At 34.3% G+C, this 19,796-nt stretch overlaps 1 non-coding gene across 1 annotated transcript; it reads left to right on the top strand.

Moving 5' to 3' along the window:
- Nucleotides 1-9,619: 9,619 nt before the first annotated feature.
- On the top strand, nt 9,620-9,726 carry LOC131410433 (U6 spliceosomal RNA). The gene has a single exon (XR_009221251.1). It is a non-coding gene; the product is annotated as a U6 spliceosomal RNA (small nuclear RNA).
- The last annotated feature ends 10,070 nt before the right edge of the window (nt 9,727-19,796 follow it).

The raw sequence follows: 19,796 nt of genomic DNA, 5'->3' as shown, positions 1-19,796 counted from the left end.
TTGTTATTCCTCTAGTCTTTGTAGATGGAAAGCTACCACTAGCACTTTTTGTTGATTAGAATTTGCTTCAGGAGGAAATGAAATACAATTTTTATCTATCCCTGAGACTAGCTGTAACAGCTATTTCTTTATTACCCACATGGTCAGCCAAAATAGAATATTTCGGTTCAGGTAGATTTAGCATTGTTCAAATTGTGTGGTAATGGAAGAATCTTGTGATTATATTTGAAATAGTAACTCAAAGCAAAACTAACTTTAAAAACATAGCATTTACAAATTATCAACCAGGGCTATTAAGAAATTTGTGTATTCATAAACTTCCCTGAATATACACTACATGGATTTGCTTATGTAGAGATATCCATGATGTTCCCTCCTAAACCCATACTTGCATCCATTTTTCTTTGCAAGGAAATGAACTTCATTGTTATTGAAAGACTTTCATTTCATAAAAATGAAATTTTGTGGACAGTCTAGAATTGTTATTTTTCCTTGGAAATTCAGCGTCTCATATTCTTTGCCTGAAGTTAAAATTGGGTTTCTGACTTCTGAATATGAGGAGGAAATAGAGAAACTTGCATTACCAAGACAGTTGGTATTGGAAATACTATTTAAAATATATTTTGAATTAAATGGGCTTTTACATACATATATAAATACATGCATACATAAACATGAATACACTTAGAATACACTGTTGACAACAGATGATATCAATGGTGACCGTTATAGGTAACTCAAACTCTAAGTTATCTGCCACTACCTGTAGGCTCTGCCATCCTAAAAAACAAAATAAAACTAGCTATCACTATTCTTTGAACATATAACCAGTACATTTGCAATAATTACATTTGCATGTACCTTTCTTTTTTTTTTTTTTTTGCTGAGAAAGATTCACCCTGAGCTAACATCTGTTGTCAATCTTCCTCTTTTTTTTGTATGTGAGCCACTGCCACAGCATGGCCACTGATAGACGAGTGGTGTAGGTCCAAGCCCAGGAACTGAACTCAGGCCACCAAAGCGGAACATGTGGAACTTAACCACTAGGCCACCAGGGCTGGCTCACATGTGCCTTTCATAAGCAGTTTATGGTTTTCAATTCTCTTATTTATATTTTTTTGGAGGGGGGGGAAGATTAGCCTGGAGCTAACATCCCATGCCAATCCTCCCCTTTTTGCTGAGGCAGACTGGCACTGGGCTAACCTCTGTGCCCATCTTCCTCTGCTTTATATGGGACGCCGATACAGCATGGTCTGACAAGCAGTGCATCGGTGTGTGCCCCAGAACTGAACCCGTGAACCCCAGGCAGCTGAAGCACAGCGCGCACACTTAACCGCTATCCACTGGGCTAGCCCCTCTCTTATTTATCTTAAATGAGTAAAAATATACCCTATTAACTTTAATAATTAAATGTTGGAATTAATAGGAATTTAACATTTTCAGTTCTACCTTATTCTCTGTTTTCTTGACCATTTGCTTATAATATTTATAATAATTTTAGTATCATCACATTGTGACCCCAGACAGATAAAATGGATTTTTCTTCTAAATCCACCCCCTGCATCCTTTTTCACAGATGTATGACAATTCATGTAGATTTCAACCAATTTCACCTGATTGGCAACTTGACTACAACTTCCATTCACTCTGGCATTTCTCAAAATGGCCCTTAAGTCTGAACTATCTGGAACTTTGTTTTCTTTATAAACACATTCGTGTTATTTCATAAAGCTATTGTGAAGATTAGTCAACAATGAATATAACACCTAGTGCACTACATGACACTAGTAAATGATAGCTATTATTATTAATTATTATTATTATTTACCTCAGGCTGACCGTGTCACATAGGGCCAACAGATCAGCAGTAAATCTCTAATGCTTTTATCTCTAGATATGTTGGAGTCAAACAAGTTGTTGCATTCTTTATATGTACTATCTTTGTTTTCTAAGCTTCAAACCTTTTAGTGCCCTTTGACAGAAGTGGAATTTAAATATTAATAATTATTATTACACAAACATCATCCCCAACCCTGTGGCATAATTGTGCAGGAAATGAGAGTTCCAGGTAGACCAGTTCATGTGCAGTAGTACATAATAAATATCTTCAAGAAAATTCAATTTGCTCTAGTGGCAAAGTCCACAGAGTTAAGCTGCAATCTTTTACCCAATTCAGAGAATTGAAACTCCTTATAAACATGTCAGCATTGTATAGCCTATCGAGCATATGGAGTCTATAAAAATTGAAGGTAAAAAAATCTGATTTCTTGGCAATAATCTCCCAATATCTCTAAGAAGTCTGATTTTCAAAAGAACTCTCAGTTTAAATGGACCCTTTTTCATAAGTGGATGTATTTGGAGTTAATGTTGAGCTTTTGAATAGAAAATGCCTTTAAAGCAAAATGGCCTTCTCTTCTTTGCTTGCTACGACAGGAACCATCTTCTTAAAAGACTGAACACAATTGTGACTTGATATTTGTACATTGCGGCAAAAGAAGTCAAGTTTTATAATGACATAAATTCTACGTATCCCTGGACATCACATCATCCTGGTATTATTAGAAGTTATGTGTTCCTAGTATGATCATTAAGTGATTTCAATCTTGTAAGATAATTCAGTTCCATCAGTGACCTATCCTGTTATAATCTGTCAATTTTAAGTGTGTCAAATTTAAGAATTTTGTCTGTTTCCTAATGGACTAGTATGTATGATGTCTTATAATATTTAAAAGGACCCGTGCTTTAGCAATGTTTGCAAAAAGGAGTGAGTGGGTGGGCAGAACCAAATTAAAAGTGAAATAGTAAGTCACCTAATATGTAATTGTTAAAATGGGTGGATAATAAAAATAGTTTTAATTTTATATGATTTTATAGCTTTTAACGTACTTTCAAAATATTTAGTTATTTATTTTTCCAACAAATAATTGTGGAGCAACCATATTTGGTAGGCATGAGGCTATTAAAATGAACTTGATAAGCTCTCTTTTTTCAAGAGTACTATGGTCTAATTGAGAATACAGATAAACAGTGATTTTAATACTTCTGCTAACAGCATCTAACACGTAAGAAATAATGAATGCTTCTATGTTGAAGAATGAGTGAATAATGAACATGGTGTAATGGAGTGCTACTGAATAAAGTGCTGTTCATAGTACTACTACTAATAATAATAATAACAATTATACTAATAAGGCTGGCAGCTGGCATCACTGAAGGATTACTATCTTTAGGACACTGCACCTTGCTGCTCCATTTGGTTCTTACAGCAGCCCTATGAGGTAGGATCATGACCAATTACATAATTTGCAAGACCTAGCACAAAACAAAAATGTGGGGCCCTTTGCCCAAAAACTATTAACAATTTCAAGATGGCAAAAGCTGAACATTAAATCAAGATCCTTCTAAGTGTAGGGCCCTGTGTAATTGCTTAAGTGAGTTACACATGAAGCCATAAGAACTACAATTATAGCCCATTTTATAGTTCAGGAAATAAAGTATACATTTAGTAAGGATGCTTGCTCACATATTTTTCTAAATTTTGGAAGACCATTGCTTAATGGAGATGCTCTAGTTATAGAATATAGAATAATTTAAAATGGATAAGAATGAATTCAAAGACCAATTCAGAGGCTGTTACATTCATCCAGGTTGGTGATTATCTAATTAGCTCTATAAAACTTGGAGTTAGAAGGTCAATATCAAAGCCCTAGTGTATTGCTTTTCAACAATGAAGTCATAAAACCCCAAGACCTACTTTTCCAAAGTCCTTCCAGAACTTTTTATTTATACCATACTAAGCCTGAGCATTCTAGTTGCCTTGATCTGTCTGGGGAGAGTTATCATAAAAAGCATCAAAAAATGGTCTCAGCAGTGTAGTATTTGAATACTGCTCAAAGACTGAATGAAATCTACCATCATTACCCAGCTTTCGATACTGGGACTTCATCTTGGGATGACCTGTACTAGTGAGGTTAATTAGGTCAATCATGTCCCTTATCTAGGACACCAGTCAAAAGCCCCTTGATTATCCTTGTCCATGCCATCATTGCCATACTGCTTCCCACTCAAGGTCACTTCTTCCATTGCTAACCTCCTTCACAACCCTTTATATTTTATTTTCTTGAAACTTTCTTCCATTTAAAATACATCACCGGGATGTTTGGCTGAACATAGGAGATTACCTACAGCTCAGCTTCCTAGAAACAAGCAAAATAAAAACATGAAAATGACTGAACTAGTTTTTAAAATGGTATAAATCCACAAGGATGAAGAAGAGAAGAGAAAATTGAAGATAAGTATTAAAACACGAAAGTCAATAAATTATGAAAAAAATAAAACAGAGATAATTGGTAACCGACATAATGGAGCAAATTAAACTGAAACCTGAGTGTTGGCAGGGAGGAAGCCCATGAAGACCAAGTCAGTCTCTCACTCAGAACCTGCACATGTGCGTAAAATGGAGGCACAAAAACTTCAGAGTATGGGAGTGAGGAGAGGCGCTGAAAGAGAAAGAATCTGTTGAAAACCAACCTTACCTCCATCTGCCTTGTAAAAAGGAGATTTTTATACTCTTGAGACATTAAATCTGGGAGATAGTAGGCTAGGGCCTTCAGAATTCACCGAAGGCATCATAGGGTGGGTGCACTAAAGGTAAAGAGATTAAGCCAAATTCTATTTATTAAAAATGTGGGCAGCCCATTGCCATATATTCAGCTTCCAGTGCACTAGTGTATCTAGGCTTATATCCCCAAGTCAAGAGAATGGATTCTTCTCTGGAGACAATGACAGGCCAAGAGCAAGATTTATAAGCATTGATATTTGGAAGTCCCCACCCAATCTTTTTACATTGAATCTCATTCACTCACAATACCCATACAGGCTCACAGAGCTTCCAGATAGCTTATTCATGCCTCATAGTATATTATGAAAGTACAGTCAAGACTTGTGACATATCTGAAGAAATCTACATCAAACAAAAATGGACATGATATGAACAGAGACAATACAGAGAACAGAGGGAATCTCTCTAACTCTTAAAATAGGAAGAGTGATAAAGAGACAATCAGAAAGTACGAAAGCATTTTTTAGAAATTTGAAATTTGTTAGCTGAAACATAAATTTCATAAATATAAATAGTGGAAGAGACATTTGGGGGCATCACTGAGAAAGCAGAATGAAATAGATGGAGATGTAGAAATAAGAAGGAAATTATGAGAAAACTTGAGGATCAATCCTGGGACTCTGAAAATCCTAATAATAAGAGTTCCAGGGAAATTGAAAGCCCAGTGGGGAGAAAATTATAAAATAAATGATTCAAAAAATTTTTGCAGAATTGACAGACATGGAATAGCCAGTTCAAAGAGCACTTTGAGTACCTGGATAAAGAATTTCAAAATTACCCATATTTAGATATAATTGTCACAAAACTTTGAAACACTTGAGAAAAATTACTGATCTTAAAAGCTTCCACAGAGAGAAAGAGAGAGTTTATGTTGAGAGTATTATGTTAAATAATGGTGTTAATTTATCAAAGCAACCCTGAATGTTGGAAGGTAAAGAAAACTCTTCAAAATCTAAAGGACATGTATTTCCAGTGTAATAGCTTACAAACTTCCTATGTTATCCATCAAATATGAGGGTAGAATAAAGCATTTCTGTAAATGCAAGCTCTCAAAAATTTTGCCTCTTATGCTCTCTTTCTCAAAAACTCCTGGAGTTATGTTGAACTAAAAAAACAAATAAAACAAGACGAAACAGTATTTCTGAGAAATGGTAGGAAATCTCCAGTATTATGGATCTGGACATCAATCAGTATAGATTGGAGCTAGAAATTGAGACTTAGGAGGAAGTAGGTCTCCCTACTACCACCACACCAAAAGCAAAGACAAAATCTACTACCTTATGTGTATGCCCCATGGGTCTAACAAGGGTTTTACAATTTCTGTGAAGATCTCTGATGAAAAATAGCAATTAGTACCTAGAAAATCAGGCAAATTAAAAAAAAAAAAGCATGCATTTAGAAGACAAATGTTGAACAATGAAGATAATGTTACCTTTGAGGCTTAGCTGCCTTACTGCCTTAGTTCTTACTCTCACTTACCAACACTGCCTTAGTTCATCTCTCTTCTCCACTGTTGTATTTGTCTTGTAAATAGTTTTCCCACTTCAGTATTACTTGTCTCTATTCCATTCTCCAGATTGCAATTAGAATGATCTTTAAAAATAAAATTTAAAAACTAGTTAAATTACTCAGAGAGGAAATGGTTCCACATAACATATGTTAATTACCAAATGTGAATGTTTAGCTTAAATAAGGGGGACAACTTGGAAAATAAGTTTGGAGATAAGGCAATGAAACCTTAAATGATTTTTTAATGAGTTTTCACTTCATCCTATGAGAAATGAGCGGATTAAATCAGGTGTTAGAGCAGCGAAGAAGTGGGAAAGCACAGCTTCGTTAAGTCTGAACTGTTTGCAATGTACAGGTAAATTTTAGTTCAGGATATCTGTATGGTGACCCTTAAAATAGTTCGGAAGTAAAATAACAAAGACTTCAGTTAACTTGAGACTAGTGGAAATACTGAAACATAAGAAAATGAAGCATTTGAGAATGAAGGAGAAACTTTGGGGTATTGTGATAGATTGGATGTGTGGTATGATGGGGAGGAAGGCATCGGTTATTCTCTTGTGTAGTGTTATTTAAGAAAAAGTTTTCCTCCATGAAAAAAATGTTCCATTTCCAAAAGGAAGAAAGACACAAAAGTACCAATTCAACCGTTGTTAGCTTCCACATACGTGGTGCATCACGAGGTCCTATTGAGTTAATAGGAAAAGAGAACGTAAAGATAACACTGGCTGAGAAACTATTATTCATTCATTCACTTATTTATTCACTCAGTGAGTAATTAATTGGAGATTTTGATAAAACAATGAGATGATTATTTGAAAAATAAAAGAAATAAGAGTTATACAAAGTTATAGAAGGATATATCAAACAAACAAAAACTCATGGGTAGGGTTCTGTTAGTAACTAGTGATAGCTTGTCACTAGGAATTGATCATACTTTTGGTTGACTTTATCTAAGAAAATTGTTGCAATTTGGTCCAGATTGTATTTATATTTTGCCTTCTTTTCAACTGATCCTCTTGTCTGGGTTCCAAACTATTCCTGTATTACAAGGTCTATAAAAGAGTTGCTATTTCCTTGTATCAGGGAACTTCTTGCCAAGATTGTCTTGATATTGGATGTACTTTCACTCAAATTTATACATAATAGAGTACATAACTAACCAATTTCTATGGTAGTTTGTTTTCCATCAATGTGACTTTTCAAATGCCTGTTGTAGTTACTAAAAAATATTATTTTTCTAAGTGGCCTTTTATTTCCATTCTCTCTGAGAACTCTAATTTCTGCTTCTATGTTTTGTTCCTATGCTTCAGCATGGGTTTAAATAGTGATTTTCTTTGGATCCAAGTTAAAAGTAATTCCTCCATGACAAAAAAGCCAATAATGACATTGCAGTTCCTAAAGAATACTATTAAATATGCCGTTTGTTTTTACTGATTATCACTTTTCAGTTAATCTTATAGGCTGCATAGTCTGAGTCATGCCGACTCTACCCAACTAATTGAGTGAGAGTTCTTCCTACCTTCTAATTAGATTTCTTTGGTCACTGATTATATCTCTTTACAGGAATATTTTTTAGACTGCTCTCTGGTGCTTCCCTCATGTAATTTACCATTCCTCAAAAACCTAATCGATATTTTCCCTCCCTTTTCCTTCCCTGTCTCCCAGGAAACTGTGAAAACTTCAACCTGGCTGGAAAGAGTTCAAATATTTATATTAACACATGTTAATCATTATAGTAGAAGGCTTCGTTTATTTTTGTTAATTGAATTATATTTTGAACTATTTTTCTTGGGATTTGTAACATGTTAATGTTTTTTAAGAATTGGACAATGTACCTAAAGACTCACGACAGATAATTTTTCACATTCTCTTCTTTAATTTGTCTTTTCAACTGTAAAGTTCACACTTTATAAAGAAATAGTTACCTTTCAATGACAGTTTGAGACACCCAATTTCTTGCTAACAAAGCAGTTACTGTTAACATCAGTGATATTATTACTTTACTGATATATTATTTAAAATGTAGCTTCTGTCTAAACTATAGAAAATTAATATTACCTTTTTCTGGTTTCTCTTTGGTTTATTTTATCCTTCCCTCAATTTTTCGATTTTGTTTGGGTTTTCTTAATTGTATCTATACAGTCTGCTGGGCAGAGGCCAATAACTAAAAAACTAAATTTTCCTTGTTATTTGTTTTCTCCAATCTTTATGCCCCAGGGCAGAAACCCACCCAAAGGGAGTTTCAGAGTAGGCTTTGAGCTAAAGTCAGAAAGGCTAAATCCCCTCTCCGGGTTGGGATACGCCTCAGGACAATCTGTTTTCTTGGCATCTGTAGATCTAACTGATGAGATAAGGAAGAAGTTCTCCCAAGAGGCACAAGGCAGAAAAACCACTCTGAGAGGATCAACTTCCATCATCCTGATTGACAGAGTAGGGCAGTTTATCCCTGCAGTCTGCAAGGCTAAGATTTAGATCTTGGCAAACAATCGACAGAGACATTTTTTTAGTTCTTTTAGGTTTTTTTCCCCCATCCTCCATTCTGATGCAATTGTAGCAGAATGTGCAAAACTCCACACTGAATTTCTGAGGTTGTGAATTTTAAACCTTCTGTCACCAACTTGCAGTGAAACCTCAGGTAGGGTGACATATCTCAGTTCACTGTCTTTGTTTCCTTGGCAATTGGCTGAAATGACAAATTACAGAAAGTGAATATACTAAGGTGAAAAAGTGCATTATTTAACAAGTCAGTTCTATAACAAAAGTAAAAATTAATGTTATAGAATTACATGACATATTACAACATAAAGAATTATCTATTAGGACAATTCAATGATTTCCTAATTTGACTGAAATAATCTAAATAGAATAGCAAATGTATGAAGAAAAATGTGAAATAGGGTTATCAGTAAGAAAACTCACTTTGCCAATAAGAAATCAGTATGGAGGATTGGAGATGAAAAAGCGGGAAGTAAAAGGAAGAGATCCAAATTTCATGAATATAATGCATTCTTGGTCGTGTGCTGCATATTTTCACATATGCCATTTTATTCAATCTGCAAAATACATGCAATTGAAATGAATTTTATATTAGACAGACAGACCTCAGCCCTAAGAAACAAGGAGAGCACAACAGCTTTTATAAAATAATTCTACTGGTGTACATGAATTACATTATATTATATTTTTACTTTTTTTGGTCCTGAATATTGCAAAGGGGAAAAGTCAGGTGACAAATTGCTAATTACTGAGTAACTGAGTCAGTTTATTTTAGTTTAGGAGATGTTAAGTTGAAGTAATTCACCATTAGCTTAGATCAAAAGCTGTTCTAAATTATCATAACCATGGGAAAAGGACATCCGAGAAATTTTGAAAATGATTTGTTAAGTTGATTATAGGTAGACACTAAGTAAGAGAAAATATCTTAAAAATGAGACCACTAGCAAATTGGGATCATTTAATTTATTTAACATGTTAAAATTTCTGCAGCAAGTGCTCACTTTGGTAGCACATATACTAAAATTGGAATGATACAGAGAAGACTAGCACGGCCCTTGTGCCAGAATGAACCTATTTTTAGATACAGAGATTAGATTGGTGGTTACCACAGGAGAAGGGAGGAGGGAGGGGGGCGAAAGAGGTGACAGGGCACATGTGTATGGTGATGGATGGTAATTAGTCTTTGGGTGGTGAACATGACGTAGTCTACACAGAAATTGAAATATAGTGATGTACACCTGAAATTATAGTATATAATGTTATAAACCAATGTTACCTCAATAAAAAAATAAATGAATAAAATTTCTGCAGTGAGAAAATATTACATATATGTGTAATTCAGCCTAGATTTCAGACAATTTTTTTTTTTTTTGTTATATGAGAGAAAACAGCTAATTTGGAACTATGAAAGAGACAAAGTTTTAGTCTTTATTTATAGTCTTATCTTCAACAGGGCATTCAAAAGCATTAAATTCCGAGAGTTTCCTCTTAAGGGCCCTCAGTTTGTCTCTGCAAGACAAACTTGAATGCATTCCTGACAAGCAGGGCATTGGAAGAGTTATTTACATGGTCACGTATGTTAAAATTAGTTTGAACTCACTGGACAGTAGGTTTACATTAAGATTCAAGCAGGTATGAATATAACTACACAATTTAAATCTGTAGACAATATTAACAAAAACATATATGTCTTTTTGTCTAAAGAAATACACATTTGGGATCTGCAAAGTGATGTCAACAAAACGGCCGAATGGGGAGCCCAACCTCTGTCCTTGCAAAAAAGATCAACAATTAGTGATCCATGAACAAAAACAGCTCTGGGAGAGCCCAGGAGTCCACGTAAAAAAACTTCAGCCACACAGTGGAACAAAAAACTTGAGAATAACAGCACTGGGGAAGGAAGAACAGCTTCGTTTTGCCTTCATCATCCCACCCCCTAAGCTGGCACTGCTCAGCGTGAAGAGGGAACTCCTCAGTTAGAATGAGTTCCCCTTACAGAGAAAAGAAAAGTGGGGTGAGCAACAAGTTTCCGCAGCCTTTTGGGGCACGACATAAAGGTCCTGCGTTGGTTCCACCCCACGCAATAAAGCTAAGATATATAGCGGCGGCTAGGAACAAGCAAGAAAAACAGAGGCTGTCAGTATCAGCCATGCTGCAAGAGCTACTGAGGTACACAGTGACCTGCTCTGCAAATGTCCCCAAATGTCCTCGACCCCAGGCAGATTTCATCAGCATTCCCCTCACAGGGAATGCTGTGACCTAAGTTTCTACGACCTAAGTTTCCCCAAATCCCCAGGTTATAGACATATTTAGAAATCCATAAATATTACCAATGTGAATTACCAATATGAATCCGTAAATTACACTCTTTATTGTGTGTTATTCTCTGCAATCTCTATTGCTTGGCTGAAAATAAATAACAATCAGCAGAAACACAGAATCAATGGAGATCTGGGAAAAAAATTTTTCTTCAATATGAATAAAATACAAAGAAACCAGATAGTTTATTTTCTTATTACTGTAATAATATAGAATATGATAGATTTTATAAAAATTCATTTCACAATTCCACAAAAACATTTCAAAAACTTCTACAAAAATGTACATATACCTTAGGCTCATGTAATTTGTATAGTAGGCGTAAAATAGCAAGAAGCAAGGTCCAAATGAAGTAGGACTTTGTTTCAAATTGACAATTTTTAGAACTAGCTGCTACAGAGTGGCAACGTTTTAGGGGAAAAAGAAAAAGAGATTGAAAAAAGTATATTGAAAGATTGGCATCTTACAGCATCACTATATCCAGGTAAATAAAAAATAGTGAATATATTGATAGAGCTTTTCTTTATTTACAAAGAGCTTTTTAAACATTTCACATTTATTCTTTACCACTCTGTGAGTTCGATATCTCTAACCCCGTGTTAGAGAGGAAGATATTGAACCAGAGAGGTTATGAAAGTGTCCAAATCTGCGTTAACTAGTAAGTACTGAAGACAAGATTTCAACCAGTGTTCTTCCTGTGGTATCATATAGGGAACCTGCAGAGATTTTCCAGTCTCGTTTGCTAGGGTCTGAATGTTTGTGTCCCCCCACCCCAAATTCATATGTTGAAATCCTAACCCCTAAAGGTGATACTATTAGTGGGTGGGGCATTTAGGAGGTGATTAGGTCACGAGGATGGAGCCCTCATGAATGGGATTAGTGCTCTAATAAAAGAGATCCCTCAGAGGTCCTTAGCCCTTCCACCATGTAAGAATGCAAAGAGAAGGCTGCGACCTGGAAGAGGCTCCTCACCCAACCATGATGGCACCATGATCTCCCACTTTCAGCCACCAGAATTGTGAGAAATAAACCTCTGCTGTTTCTAAGCCACACAGTCTGTGGTATTTTGTTATAGCAGCCCAAATGGACTAAGAACAGAATGAAAATAGACTTAACAATAGCATTAAGAACTTGGAAACAAAAGCAGACTGTGAATTTTGAAAATTACGGGCAGAATGCATTTAACACAACATAGTCTGAGTTATCGTTTTTGTTTTTGCCACATGGTTCCTAAGCACTTTATCTGGAAAAATGATGGGATGTAATATAAAACTTAGTACCTTAGTAAGTGAAACAAACAAACAAACTCCCAAATTAAACATAACCTTTCCTATTCAAGAGAAACGAGTATTGGAAATATAACTATTTATTGATTTCACTTTTAACTGTTCTATTACACATCCAGAATTAGAACTGGGTTAATAAATGTAATTATTCTTTTTCAGTATGAAACAGATAAAAGTCTTGCAGCTTTCCCTCAGTTAAGGTTTTTTTTTGTGAGGAAGATTAGCCCTGAGCTAACATCCATGCCAATCCTCCTCTTTTTGCTGAGGAAGACTGGCCCTGAGCTAACATCTGTGCCCATCTACCTCCATTTTGTGTGGGATGCCCCCACAGCATGGCCCGACAAGCAGTGCGTTGGTGTGTGCCCAGGATCTGAACCCGGCCTGCCAGCAGTGGAGCGTGCGCACTTAACCGCTAAGCCACGGGGCCCGGGGCTGGCCCCCTCAGTTAAATTTTAAGCAAAGCCAAATTAGATGACAGCTTTAGATAATAATATTATTATTAATATTAATAATAACAATAATATTATTAATATTATCTCCCAATAACATTATTGCCAAAAAATACTTTCTTATTTTATTTTTTTCCCCCAAAGCCCCCGTAGATAGTTGTATGGCATAGCTGCACATCCTTCTAGTTGCTGTATGTGGGACGCAGCCTCAGCATGGCCGGAGAAGCGGTGTTTCGGTGCGCACCCGGGATCCGAACCCAGGCCGCCAGCAGCAGAGTGCATGCACTTAACCGCTAAGCCACGGGGCCGGCCTGCCAAAAAATACTTTCAAAGACTGAAATATCTCTGATTTTATGACAGTGATAGAGTTTAGATATTTAACACTTGCTGAAAATAAGCCTAGTATTTTAAAATCACACATTTCCTCATATTTATTCTGAATAATTGGTACTGAAGTTAAGTAACAATAAATAAAACCCTTGACATATTCATATAACATTAATTTTAAAAACCATTGCAATTTTTCAAGTCTAAATTTGTTGTGTGTGTTAATCAGAGTTCTCCAGAGAAACAGACTCTCTGTCTCTCTCTCTCTCTTTCTCTCTCTCCTCTCTCTCTCTATATATATCTAAATCTATAAGATAGTTATATAGAGTAGTGTATATATATATAAAATATGTATAGTTATGTGGTGTATATAACATATATATTATAATATATATAATATAATATATATGCTATATAGAGTAATATATATGTGTGTGTGTGTATATATATATATATAAAGAAAGAGAGAGAGAGATTTTAAGGAATTGACTCACATGATTGTGGAGGCTAGCAAGACCAAGATCAAGATCTGCAGGGTAGGTTGGCAGGCTGAACACCTGCGGAAAAGTTATATTGCCATTCAAAGCTAAAGGCAATCTGTTTGGCAGAATTCCCTTTTCCTTGAAGGAAGGAAATCTTTTTACTCTAAGAGCCTTCAACTGATTGATTGAGGCCCACCCACATTATGGGGGATAATCTACTTTACTCAGAGTCTATTGATTTAAATGTCAATTTAATCTAAAAAATACCTTCACAGAAACACCTAGAATAATGTTTGATCAAATATCTGGGTACTGTGGCCCAGCCAAGTTAACATGTAAATTAACCATCACATCGTGTATAATGATTCTTAAGTTATTCCCATAGGTGGGGTACATCGTCTCTGTTCAAAAGCAGTTAAATAATCTGTCTTAGTAATTAATCAATAGAAAAGAATGTTGGTCATCTAGGACAACACTAATCAAAACACTGAGGACCACACATTGCAGTAAATGATATGTACCAAGAAGTATTGATGGCCTTAAAAACAATGCAAGTATTCAACAGGAGATTTAGCATCCAAGATTTTGAGAGTGGTTAATTTTAAGGGTTTATCAATAATACAGTTATATTGTTTTCTTGAGAAATAATTACAAGTAGTATTTCTTCTTCTTTTTAACATACTGGAAATTGTAACTAGGAAGTGAAATATTTATTCCATTGTTGAATGTCGAGATATAAAAAAAATGTTTTCCTTCCTTGAAAATTTATTTTACCTGACTTGTACTAATTTTTGTTTATTTTAAGCAACTCTATGTTTATTTTAGAAACTAAGTCAGATGTAGGAAAATATAATATTTATTAATTGTGATGAATTTTCTTTTAAAGGTGTGTGTGTGTGGAAAACTTGTATATAAGCTAATAAATGAAGTTAGTGCCTTCTGTTAGTTATTGTGCATTTACATGGGCATCTGTTTATTTTTGATCCCAATTTCACACTTAATATATTTGTTCTTACTTCTTGCTGAGTGTCTAGAAGCAGAAACTGAAAGAATCATTTTGATTTGGTTTTGCAGTAACATAATTTTATCTGTTAAAAGGTGGCAAATTACAATAAGAGTACATCTATTTCTTGATAGAAAATATTTGGCATTATTCCTTTTAGAAATATTTCCCATATGTTACCAGTCTAGAAATTTGGAGAGAGGTTTAAAGTGTTTATTTCCAAGAAACTTCTATTGACAAATGTGCCAGTAAATTTCATGTGAAGTGTATTGTTGCTTTGGAACTTATCTTTCATAATCATTGAGTTTGAAATAATTTTAATAGTAAGCTTTTTAATTGTAAAGCATCCTTTTGAAATAAACATTGGCGAAAACCATAAACTTTATGTGTTTAGAGTATTTCTTTGACAAGGAGGCGATTTTCATTTATTTATTTTTCTTAGAAATGATATTTTGTTACAATTTCTCATCTTCCTTCTGAAAAATATTTTCTTATTCCACTAAGCAAATATTTTGTCGACTAACTCAGTTATATGTCTGGAGGAGAAAAACCTCAATAAGAGCACTCTGAAACAAGGGAAAATATGCATCATCAGTCTGAGAAGATTTTATGACTTGAAGGAAATGTGTAGAAAAACTGTATTTCTTAATACAAATGTCATAGTCAGAAGGGAAAATGATTAATCAGAAAAAATGTACATGGTATTTATGAAAACTTTATGAAATTTTATTGAGTATATTTATATCTTCATTTATTACAGAAATGGATAAGAAAAAGCACCACAATATTTTATTTTATTTCACTTTATTCACATTTGAATATTTTATTTCACATTATAAATTTAAAGCTTAGATATTTTTAGAAACAGAAGTATAGAGAAAAACAAATATTTCCTTTTCAAAGGAAAAATAAATTGTGTTTTTTGCAAGAACTTGATCCTTAACTAAACTGTAAAGATAGAGGTGTTTGTGTTAATCTTTAGTGTGTCTTTTCAAACTCCATGTCATCTAAATAAATATCATTTCAATTGTTCCTCCTATTGAATATTGGCAGTGGAGGAAAGGTATTCAGCGTTAGCTTTTAATGTGTTTGTAATATTTTTATGAGGAGTATTAAATTAAAATAATATATTTAGAACTGAAGAATTTTGAGATACGTACTACAGAAAATACTGAATACTAATAATATTTTGGTTAATTATCTTAGCTACTTTTTACAGTGTTGAATAACCTGAAATCAATAAGCATACTAAAGTCCGTTATTTCTTCAACATAATTTTTTTGAAAATAACAAAAATAAAAATATCATTAAATTCTTATTAAATTCTCAAGATTAAATTAGGGAGCATTTGAATCAAGGTCGTTAAGTGATATCATATATATCCCTACTGTGTTTTGCTTAGAAGTATTTAGGCCCTCGATCATAACTATTTTAACTTAACCTGATTACTAATTTAAGAAATAAAAGAACACTCAGTCAGAATGTGTAATTTCTATATATAGGTGACTACATCTTTCATTAATTTCTTACCTTCAGAATATTATTGTGAGAGGGAAAGCAAAGCAAAGAAAAAAGTTTTTAAAAAGAAAAAGGAAAGCAAGGAAAAGAAAAAAAGGAAAGTGATTGAAAGCTCAAAAAAAAGAAAAAGCAATATAAGTTTCCATCATAAGCCAAGGGCTATATTGAGCACTGTTCACACACTATGAAAGGAAGAAAATACAGGAGAGTACACAGATATGAACTAATATTATCAGGTTGACAAATGCAAATATTCTGTTCTGTACAAATGTGAAGCAAAACAGGAAAGAGAGTGAATAACTTTGTTCAAAGAGGCTTCATAGAGCTGGTGACACGATATCTTACTTTGGAGAAGAAATAGGAAGTCACTGGGTAAACAACTAAAGAAAGTTGATTCTGGACAGAGGAGAAAAGAAAGTGTAACATATTCGGGGATATATAACAATAAAACAGTTATGGTTGGGGCCAGCCTGGTCGCATAGTGTTTAAGTGCACGTGCTCCACTGCAGTTGCCCAGGTTTTGGATCCCCGGCACTCACTGACGCACCGCTTGTCAGGCCATGCTGTGGCAGCGTCCCATATAAAGTGGAGGAAGATGGGCATGGATGTTAGCCGAGGGCCAGTCTTCCTCAGCAAAAAGAGGAAGATTGGTGACAGATGCTAGCTCAGAGCTAATCTTCCTTACAAAAAGAAAGAAAAGAAAAGAAAAAGTTATGGTAAGAGCATTAAGAGTCAGAAGTGAAGACGTATACATGGGCATATTGGGAGGGACATTTATTTCAGACTGAAGAGCTTGGATAGTATCTTAGATTATGGAGAAATATTCAATGGTTTAAAAATGTGGAAAGAGAAGATTTAATTTGTATTTGCAATTTTGAAATGTGTGCATTTTCTTGAAGGCTGATAATAGAATTGAGAATAGAAGAAAGAAGTCCAGTTCTTTCACAATGGTTAAGGTCACAATGATGAGGGCCTGAATTCAGTTCTAACAATAGGGATGAGGGTTAGAACAGGCGAGTCTTGATGATTGCTTAGTGGGGCTGGTAATGAAGAAGAGAATGTATTTAGAAGGATCACCAAATCATTGATTGCAGTGATTGGGTAAATGGAGTAGCCATCAAAAAACATAGACAGAGAATAATTGCAAATAACGAATTCAGCTTTTATTTGCTTCCAGTGTTTCAAGGCAAGTTGGATATGATGATAAATCTTAAGGAGAAGTCAAGGACAAAGACAAAATTGGACAGAAATGACCTAGGAAAAGTATGTAATAAGAAATAAAGATGACTAAAGGCATGATATCTAGGAAACACAGTTATTTAAGGTTAATAATAAGATAGACTATTTAATAGTAGAGACTGAGAATACCAGTTTGAATGATTGGAGGAGAAATGGGAAAACATGATCTTTCAAAAATCGTAGAGGTAAAAAGGGATTTCAAAAAAAATAAATAACCAACAGTGGCAGTCATCAAACAAAGATTCAGAAAAGAAGAAGAGAAAAAGAGCATTGGATGGATATAGCATACAGACAATTATTGGTTATTTCTCTCTGCCTGATTTAAGTTAATTGGTCTAATTGCAATGAGCTGAGAACGGGAACTAAAAACTTTTGAAGAAATAATGGTCAAAAAAGTCTCAAATTTCTTGAAAACATTAACATACAGACCCAAGAAGTTTTGCAAAATTCAAGCAGGACAAATACAAAGAAAATCATATCTAGGCATACTATAGTCAAATTGCTGAAAACCAAAATAGAAAAAAAAAATCTTGAATGCAAGCAGAGGGGAAAATAAAGACACATTACACACAGGAGAACAATGATATGAAAGATGCCTGACTTCTCAGATGAATAATGGAAAAAAAAATGGAATAACAACTTTAAGATTTTTGGGAAAAAAACCTGTTAGTTCAGAATTCAAGCAATATATTTTAAATCATAAGGCAAAATAAAGACATTTTAAAATAAATAAAAGGTTAATTAATTCTTAGTTAGTTTACTTACACTATAAGAAATGCTAAAGGATGGCCTTCAGGATGAAGGTGAATAACATAAAATGAAACATCAGATCTATAACAAGAAATTAATGTCACCCAAAATATTAAATAGTGGGGTAAATATGAAAAATGATTTTTTTCTTCTCAAATTCATTACAAGAGAAATGACTATTTAATATAAAAATCATTCAGTCAACTAGGAACGAATGGGAGCTTTCTCAATCTGATAAATGGAAGCAATGAAACTCTTATAGCTATCCTTATACTAAGGATAGTATAGTGAAATATTGAATGCTTTTACTCTTAGATTGGGTAAAATGCAAGCTTGCTCATTCTTATACCTTCTATTCAACTTTACATTGGAGGTCTTAGACCATGTAACAGAGCAGGAAAAAAAACTAAAAGCCATAAGGACCAGAAAAAAGTAAGTAATATTGTTGCTATTGGCAGATTACATACATGGTTATGTAGAGAATCCGAAGAAATTTAGCATAAAACAATAAGTGAATTTACCTTTCTCATAGGATACAGGGACAACATACAAAAATCAATTGTCGTTGTATACTAGTAGCAAAGAATTGAAAGAGAGATTTAAAAATTGCATCATTTGCGATAGTATCAAAAAATAAAATACTTAGGAACAAATGTAATAAATGATATTTAACATCATTACACAAAAATATAAAAAATTGCCAAGAAAAATTGAACAGGACCTACATAAATGAAGAAACGTATCACATAAATATATTGTAAAACTCAGTTTTCTTTCATTTTTAATTCTCTTCTTATTAATTTACAGATTCAATGCAATCCAATAAAAATCCCAAAGAGCTCTTTTGTGTATATACTGAAAAGTCAATTCTATATATTATATGCAAAAACATAGGACCTAAAATTAAAAAAAAAAAAATCTTAAAGACCTGTGTTAAGGACCCAACTACCTGATACAAATACTTACTTTTATAGTAAACTTCAGTAATCAAGACTGCAGTATTGACGTGAAGATTGGTAAATAGATCAAGGCAACAGAATAGTCAAGAAACAGACTCACATATACATGGTCTGGTATGTAGCATAATGGCCCCCCAAACATGTCCACATCCTAATCTTCCAGACCTGTGAAAATATGCTACGTGGCAAAGGGGAATTTAGGTTGCAGAAAGAATCAACTGATTTTAAAATAGGGAGACAATCCTGGATTATGTGGGTGGGTCCAAAGTAGTCACAAAGGTTCTTAAAAATGGAAGAAGGAAACAGAAAAGCTTCAGAGGGAAATGTGACTATGGAAGAAAATCAGAGTGATGCCCCACCATTGCTGGCTTTGAAGATGGAGGAAAATGGTCATGAGCCAAGGAATGTAGGTGATCTGAAACTGGAAAAAGCAACGAAACAGATTCTCCTCTAGAGTTTCCAGAAAGCAATACAGCCCTGTCGACACTTTGATTTTGCCTAGGAAGACCAATATTGAAGTCCTACCTACAGAATCATAAGATAATCAATTTGTGTTATTTTCATCCATTAAGTTTGTAGTAATTTGCTATAGCATCAATAGAAAAAAAGGAAGGGTGGAGAGAAAAAGAGTGGGGTAAGGAGGAATTGGAATGCAGGGCAGAAAGATCTATGAAATAGTTTGGTTAGGTAAGACTAATTGAGAAGATGAGACAAGTGAATATCGGGAGGATAGGCAAAAAAAGCAGCTATAAAGGCTGTAAAGCAAGGATGTTCCTCACGTGTTTGGAAAATAGCATAGCAGTGAGCACGACTGGAGACATGTGGACTAAGGGGAGGG

Source organism: Diceros bicornis, chromosome 9 (genome assembly GCF_020826845.1).
Source record: "Diceros bicornis minor isolate mBicDic1 chromosome 9, mDicBic1.mat.cur, whole genome shotgun sequence".
In the NCBI taxonomy this organism is placed as follows: domain Eukaryota; kingdom Metazoa; phylum Chordata; class Mammalia; order Perissodactyla; family Rhinocerotidae; genus Diceros; species Diceros bicornis.
This window is presented reverse-complemented; position numbering and strand designations above follow the sequence as displayed.